The following is an 8,605-nucleotide window of genomic DNA, read 5'->3' as shown; positions in this document are numbered from 1 at the left end:
TTTTTTTTTTTTTTTGAGACAGGGTCTTGCTAAGTTGCTTAGGGCCTCACTAAGTTGCTGAGGCTGTCCTCGAACTTGCAATACTCCTGCCTCAGCCTCCCCAAATCCCTGGGATTACAGGCAAGTGTTACTATGCCTGGCCACATACCTTTCTCTCATGGTTATAATTCAAATGACAATGTACTGGAAAATTCCTGGCCTACACCCTCTTTCTTCCATGGTACTGTAGAGGTTGCTCCATTGCCTTCTCTATCAGATACTTTTATGCCCACATCTCACACCAGCCTTTGTCTGACCTGTTGGCCCTTCTCCCACGGTAGGTGGTAGCTCTCCTCCTCTCTGCCCTGAGGCTTCTCAAACAATAGGGAGACCTATGGGAGTTCAGCCACACTCCCTACCCAACCAGCAATGCCAACGAATGGGGGATGAGTGCTGGTAGATAAAGACTCAATTCTCCCGACCTTGAGGTAGATAGCTCTGAGGTTCCTTCTGTTGAGGTCTTCAAAAGGTGGCACCAAGTCCCAGTCGTCTGTAGCACCAACAAGTTCAGTAATGCAGCGTGGTGTCAGTTTTTCTTCCTTCATTATTTCCTCTCTTCTCAACTGAGGTCCTGTTCCCTGGAATCAATTTACCACCTCAGCTGCCAGCACACCAGCCTTTGTCTCAAGCTCATACTTGAGGGAAGAACCTGACTGAGATCCCACTGGAAGACTAAGACCAGCCTGAAGGTTTTTTGTTTGTAGAATTTATCCCGTATCATTAAATTTTTAAAATTCTGTCAGGATATTTCCAGATACTTTATTATTGTTGTTGTTGGTTTTTTGTTAACAATTTGCCCTGGAACATGGGGTTTGCTCAAATTTTCAGTCTGAGATCTTCCTTTGGGAAAGAAAATTTCTCTTCTTTGGTGGTAACTTCAGCCGCAATTCTGTCATTCCTTTCTGAAATTCCTCTTAGGCTCAGGCTGAATCCCTTCTGTTTGTTCTAATTGCAGCTTTCATAATTTTTATCATTGTCCAAACAATCTCTCAAGTTTGTCTTCTGCTTAGCTAACTAAATTTTCACCCATTTTCAGACTCCTGCCCAGCTAGCCATTGGGTGACTACATGGGCTCAGGTCTTCTGCCTATTCCCATAAGCAGATGGAGAAAACATGCCATCCGTTTTGTATGTGCTGATTTGCTTTGTGAAATATAAAGCATTTTTTTAAAAATAAGTAATTAATATCCTATTATGTTGTTTTGTCACATAATAATTTCTCATAAAATTTCTCTTCAGTACCCAGGTCTCTGCTGCAGTGGTCAAGCACCCTGTGAGTCCTGTGATCCTCAATCCCACTGAGGAGGTTGAAACGTCATTTTTAGGAAAGAGCATGAGATAAGTTCAGTTGAAAGCCTTCCACCCACATCTCACAGGTTTCTTTCTCTTCCGGGTCAAGAGTCTGATGGTATTTATCTCAGGGTTGTTGTGAAGCTTACCTAAAATAATGTACACAGAGTGCTTTGTAAACATGAAAAGCCCTTTGATTTAGAACCACCCAATCATAAAACCATGAGTACACCTCAGTCATAAAGCTTTATGTAATTGCATTGTTATCTCCTTAGTAAGTTTTAGGAGTGGGCAGATTATCTGATGAGCTGAGAGTATTAGGGTATCCAATCCCTTTCTAATATATATATTTTTTGAACTTCCTGCTCATTTGTAAGGACTGGGATAAAGACAACTAGTGCCTTTGATCTGCTGGGTTCTCTTTTTCCCTTGTTACAGTACCAACATTCAAATTTCCCCTTTTTCATGCACCAATTTCTCAGAGTGTGCATCTCACTAGAGGCACAGTGCAGATGAGGCAAACCCTATACCTACTCTAAGGATGGACATTTGACTCAGTTTGGGCTAATCAGTGTGAACTTATTTCTGCCAGGGTTGACCAACTGATAGAATGTAAGCCTTTTTGCCACCAATGGAAAAAACGTGCCAGAGAATGCACTCAATATCAGTGAGAATGGAACCAAGACATAGCAAGAGATGGATTTCCAGTTTATCATCTGAGTACCTGTTTCCTGCAATATCTGAACATGACCTATACCTCCACTTCCTATTTTCTGAACTCCCAAATTCTCCTTTTTGCCTAAGCTTGTTTGAGTTAATATTCCATCATTTATAACAAAAGATCACTAATTTATGTACAACGGATACGTATAAATTTAATCCTTCATTGAGATTCTATTTTCAGGCTATTAATAGGAAGAAGAGGGGACTTGAACATAGGACTAGTTTGAGGTCCAATTACTGTCATTAATCAGGGGTTGATATTGGATAAATCATTTCTCTTTCTCCTTTTTATTTATTTATTTTTGTTGTTGTTGTTGTTGTTGTTGACCAAAGCCAGGAACTCTGCAGACTAGGCCTGTGCTCTATCATTGAGCCACATCCTGCAGCACTGGATAAGTCACTTCTAAACATTTTTTATTATACTTAAAATAGAATGAGCTCCTACTTATTTCATACACCTATGAGAGCCAAACATGAAATCTACTTGCAAGCACTTTGTGAAATATAAAGCATTTTTTTAAAAAACAAGTAATTAATATCCTATTATGTTGTTTTGTCTCATAATAAAAGGAAATATTATTTCTTTTTCATGAAAATTGGTGTCAATTGAATGTTTCTCAAAACTATTTTGTTTTACTCTTCTAGCTAAAATCTTGAATATGCCTTTAATTTTTCCACTGATATTCTAACTAAAATAGCAGGAAAGACTTGTTATTCAAATATCTTAAAATAAGTGGTATAATGACTATTATTTTTAAGAAGCGTAGTGGCAGGGTAGTGCCTGTGGTTACAGATGTAACAAATTGGCCATGAGTTGATAACTAGTAACGGTGGATGATGACAGCATGAGTATTACTTATATTTCTTCTGTCTTTGTACAGGCTGGAAATTTTGTATAATATAAATGTATAAAGTATCTGAAACTCTAAGGAAACAAACACCTAACTGAAAAGATTTGCTAACCTGTAGTTCTCTGATTCTATAATATGTGTCCAAATACCAGTTTTAATAGATGAAATCATATCTTAGATTGTGTAAACGGCCTAGATTCATTCACTTAACTTATAGAAGCAAAATAATGATAGACAATTCAGGAAAATAATATAAAAATACTCAGCTACACCTAACAAGAGAAAAGTAGGAGACCCTGATAATGATGAAAATTTACTATAAATAGAGCCCACATCCTCACAATTTTAACTATGGCCAGAATCCCAGCTCCATACTAGATACTACTCTTTGACTGCTTTGTGGGTCTCTGTAGTTTTAACCATATGTATGTACTTACTGGAAATGAAAAAAAAAAAAAAAGGAAAAAAAAAACATTCATTTTTATTTTTTAAAAGGAGTAATGTTCTAGCTAGCTTTTCGCTGCTGTGACTAAGAGACCTATAGCTTGCACTGCTAAACATCTCACAATTCCTCCCACAAATTCCAAAAAGATCCAAAAGCTTTATGACAATGAACCACATTGTCAGGTTAGTCATAGCAACAACCCCACTCTCAGTATAAATTTGTTTCAGCCAGCTTTTTCACTGCTGTGACTAATAGGTCTGACAAGAACAATTATAGAGGAGGAAAAGTTTATTTAGGGACTCATGGTTTCAGAGGTCTCAGTCCATAGAAGGCTGGCTCCATTCCTTAGGGCTGGAGGTAAGGCTGAATATCACAGCAGAAGAGTGTGGTGGAGGGAAGCAGCACACATGATGATCAGGAAGCAGAGAGAGAGACTTCTCTTGCCAGATGCAAAATATTTACCCCCCAAACCATGCCCCCAATGATCTACCTCATTCAGCCACACCCTACCCACCTTCAGTTACCACTCAGTTAATCCATATCAGGAGATTAATTCACTTATTGGATTAAGGCTCTCTCCTCTAAATCTTCTTGCATTGTCCCACACTTGAGTTTTGGGGGAACATCTTTCATACAACCCATAACAAGGAAAATTTTATTTTGGCTCACAGTTTCAGGCACTCAGCCCATGGTCCACCAACTTCATAGCTCTGGGCCTGAGGTAAGACAAAACTTCAAGGCAGAAAGGTGAAGCAGAGGAAACCAGCTTAGGACACTGCAACCAGGGAGTAGAGAGAAAGCCTCACTCACCAGGAACAAAACATAAACCTCAAAAAATATAAAGGTACTTCTCCTGTGAACTGTTTTCTCCAGCCATACCTTACTTGCCATAGTTACCTCCCACTTATACCATATCCATGGATTAATCCATGAATTAGGTTATAGCTTTCATAATCTAAACATTTCACCTCTGAAAATTCTTGCATTGTCTCACACATGAGCTTTTTGGGACATCTCATATCTAAACCATAATTTCTGCCCCTGGTTCCCCAAAGCTCATACCTATCTTACAATGCAAAATACATTTAGTCCATTTCCAAGAATCCCTAGTCGTAATGGTTCCAACATTACCCAAAAGTGTAAGTCCAAAATCTTATCTGAGACTCAAGGAAAACTCTTGGATGTATTCCCCTACAAGGATCAAAAGCAAGTTGTGGGGCTGGGGTTCTGTGGCTCAGTGGTAAAACATGTAACTTATATGTGTAAGGCACTGGGTTCGATCCTCAGCACCACATAAAAAAAATAAATAAAGTTATTGTGTCTATCTACAACTAAAAAGATATTTAAAAAAAATAAGCAAGTTACCCATATCCAATATACAATGACACAAAGTAAACATTTCCGTTCTATAAGGGAGAAATAGGGACACAGAAGGAAGATATGGGACCAAAGCAAGACTAAAATTCAAACTGGGCAAACAAGTCCTGTAGATCCATATCATATATATGAGGCACATGGTATTGTGATGCTCTTTCCAAAGGGCTGTGTAACTCTACGTCCATGGTCTTCCTGACTAGAAACAGATAGCTTCTCTCTTGGCTTATCTTTGGTAGATTTCTGCTGAATTTCTTGACAAATATTCCATGTTATTGGCATCTCTTAATCTCAGAGGTCTCCATTGCTGCTTTGACTTCCTTCTCACATCTTTACACATTGCCCTCTCAATGGCTGCCTTCAGGGATTCCAACCATGCACTTTGCCTGGTCCCCCCAGGCCTTCCTTTGAAATTTCAGTGGAAGCCTCCATGACCCAACTCCAGCATCCTGCATTCCTGCAGAACCAGCACTATGTGGTTGATGCCAAGGATTTCTGCCTCTTGAGTAAGACTATGGCTGCAGCAGCCTCTGAGTGCCTGAGAGGCTGAGCACAGTGAAACAACTTCCTTGGCCCCTCAGTGCAGGATACATACATGGTCTCTTCTCAAAGGAACTTTTATTTTACATTCTTGAGCCTCAAATGGGTGTGATCATGCCAATTCCTGAGATGCTCTCAAGCCATATTTCCTTGTTTTGAGCTATCCATAGACTGTGTGTGTGTGAGCAGTGCTCATTGGAGCGATATGAGGGGACAGGTCTGGCATTGCACACTGATTGGGCTGTGCAATGTAAGTGTACCTTTCCTCTTGCTCTGCCTGTGAACCCACAAAGCACCTGACATGGGTGTATCTTGCCAAGATGTCAATCAATCTGTTGACCACAAGACATCACAAAGCAAGACTCCACCTTTTGAAACCTTATCTCCTGCCTTATTTGGTGAAGAACATCCCATCGAAGCTCCTTTGAGTATCCCCCCTATAAAATAAAGAGATTCCAGGTGCATGCTCTCTCTCTTTCCAGTGCTGTCCAGCATGGAAGCTGACCCTTAAGTTCCTAGAGCATTCGCACCCTCAACCTGAGAAACTTGTATCCATGTGTTGTGTGATTTCTTCATCTTTTTCTTAGTTTAATGTTTTAGCCAGCTCCTTCGAACCCAGCTCATCTCACCAGCACGGGCAGCTGGAGAAACTTCCTGTCGTTTCTGGATAAACTATTTAGCATTTCTTTTGTGGTTGCAATCTCTTTGACAACCATGTATTCCTTAGCCCTATGTTTCCTTGCACTTTTCTGGTCAAACTGCAAGTTTTTCAAATCTTTTGGCTTTGCTTTCTGCTCCCGATTTTCACAATAAACTTGGCTAAAAGCCTCCAGTAGTATCAATGCCATAATCTGAATGCTGTGCTGCCTTGAAGTTTCTTCCACCAGATTAATTAGTCTATCACCTTTAAATTCAACCTCACAGAAAGTCTTAGGATATGGGCAAAATGAGGACAACTTCTTTGCCAAAATGTAACACAAATGGCCAACTGTTCAATTTCTATTAGAGTTCTCCTTCTCCTCTGAACCTTATGAACCCAGTCTTTATTGTCCACAGTCTCAGAAGCATTCTGGTCTTCTGAGTTCCTACCAGAATTTCCCATTAAAGCGTCACTTACGATATTTTAAAGCTTTTCCAGTTTGCATCTCTAAACTTTTCAAAATTCCTTCCATAAACTCCAAAAATTTTTGAACCACATGATCAGGTTAGTCACAGCAAAGACCCCATTTCTTAGTATCAATTTGTTTTAGTCAGAGTTTCATTGTTGTGACCCCCCAAAAAAAATTAGAGAAGGAAGAGTTCATTTTGGTTCATGGTTCCAGAAGTTTAGTCCATGGTTGGCCGACTCCATAACTCTGAACCTGAGGTGAGGCAGAAAATCATGGTAGAAGGATGGGGCAGAGGAAAGCAGTATGGGACATGACAACCAGGAAACAGAGAGTACAAAAGAACAATTCTTAAGGACTATCAGGTTGTCTCTTCAAACAAAATATCATTCTCTCTCTTCATAAAGGTCTACATGCAACCCTGCTACGTGGGTGACCTTGTAGTCAAATCAGCAGCTATGCCTCACTATGGAAACTGCAGCTTGTGTGGGAAACTTGGAAGTATCTGGGATTTGGAGTTAAGAGTAAAGGACTGGAATATCAGCTCACTTATGTCTTGGCTCTTTTTCCTAGGCAAGTCACTTAATCTCACTGGTCTTTTTAAAAAATGGAAACAATAATAATCTCCACCTATATGGATGTCAAATGTGGCACGTGCAGATGAATGAGCTTTGTAAACTCTAGCAGCCTGTTTTGGGAGATGATTTTTGTTATTGATAAAAGACATTTCATAGTAAACTATTTCAAAGTCCTTTCTTTGCTATATTCAGAATATTTTAAAAAATTTTTCATCTAAATTGCTCTTGCTAAAATTAAAGGCCATTCTTTTTAGTGAAAACAAATGAGTCCATTCCACATCATTCATAGAGCATCCCATCAAAAATCATGCTCTTTAACATGCTCATGCTGGAAAGGGACTTGGCAGTCAGCTCAGCCTTCTCATTTCACACAGGAGTCGACTAAGGTCCACAGGGTAGAAACATCAGTCACAATGATACAACCAGTAGGGGTGAGATTCTAACTGAAATCAAAGTCTCTGGGCTCTGTAGGACAAGGTCCACAGCAGCAAACTGTATGCTGGGACTCAGAAAACAATGCCACAGAGCCTGGCACTTTGCTATGCTAAGAGGTCTTAGAACTTACCTCAGAATCAAGGTCCCTCTCACTTTCCCTTGTTTCTCTCCCTCCCAGTATAGGAAGAGGCTTTCTACAAAGTTCCCTTGTCAATCTGACGAAATCTGCCAAAAGAGGAACACAAATCTGGCTTCAGTCTTCTTACTAAAATTTATTAACTAGAAAAGACTAAACTCAGATTGTAGGAAGAAAGACAAGTCTGTCAATACATCTGCATATAATTTTGTCACACACCACTGTCCTCTATTTCTGTCTCATACAGAATTATTTATACTCCATTATCTGCTTTGTGGACCAAAAGACATGGTCCAAGGCCCACTGTATGTTCTCCAAGCCCATTGAGTTCCCCTAAAAATAATTTTCTGTTCCCTAAAAATTTCAACCTTCAGTTATCCCCATCCCCTATAGAAAAAGGATTTTATAAGTTTCTTAATCATGTTGGACTTGGGAATGATCCCATTTCTGTGATTTTCCTCCATGCTGTGATATTTTTCCCTCTTGCACATTAATAAATTTTTATGTCTTTTCTCCTATTTAATTTGTCTACTGTCAGTAGACAAAATTCTTAAGAGAATCAAGAGAAATTTTCTCTTCACCCCTACACTACATAAGAATGTAAAAACACTGTGATCAAGACACCTTTTCCCCCCATCATTGTGTATCAGTCATGTCCCTTGCAATACAAGTTTCTCAAGGCTCAGTGAATGATACACATAAAAAGGTTCCAGAGATAAATTTCAGCAATGTTGGACAATTCAAGGTTAAGCAGGATTATTTACAGAGACTTCCCAAAACTTTACTTTAATGTACTATTATGATATAAATCCAAGAGGGGATTTTGCTTTCTGATTGCTGTCTTGATGGCTCTGTCTACATTGTCCGGCAGCCGCATCTAGAGGTTGGAGCTGGGCTGCGTGCAGAGCCCTGTCCTCCGAAGGCTGGACCGCGGCCTCAAGCGCCTCGGTCGCCTTTTCGCCGCTGCACCTTCGGGCAGAGCCTGCTCTGGGGTCATTCTGCATCCCCCTGCGAGGGGACCCGTGCTCCGGAGGAGGGGGCCGGAGAGCCGCGGCGGCAGCTGCTTGGGCCCCGGGGGCCGGGCACCGG

The 8,605-nt window shown here is 40.3% G+C and overlaps 1 pseudogene; it reads right to left on the bottom strand.

The window, feature by feature from the left end:
* LOC125611057 overlaps positions 1-7,599 on the bottom strand; it is a 21,116-nt pseudogene extending 13,517 nt beyond the window's left edge.
* Between the last annotated feature and the right edge of the window lie 1,006 nt (positions 7,600-8,605).

The sequence above is a fragment of the Marmota marmota genome, unplaced genomic scaffold, assembly GCF_001458135.2.
Source record: "Marmota marmota marmota unplaced genomic scaffold, marMar, whole genome shotgun sequence".
In the NCBI taxonomy this organism is placed as follows: Eukaryota; Metazoa; Chordata; class Mammalia; order Rodentia; family Sciuridae; genus Marmota; species Marmota marmota.
Note: the sequence above shows the minus strand (reverse complement) of the source record. Positions and strands in the feature narration are given on the sequence as shown.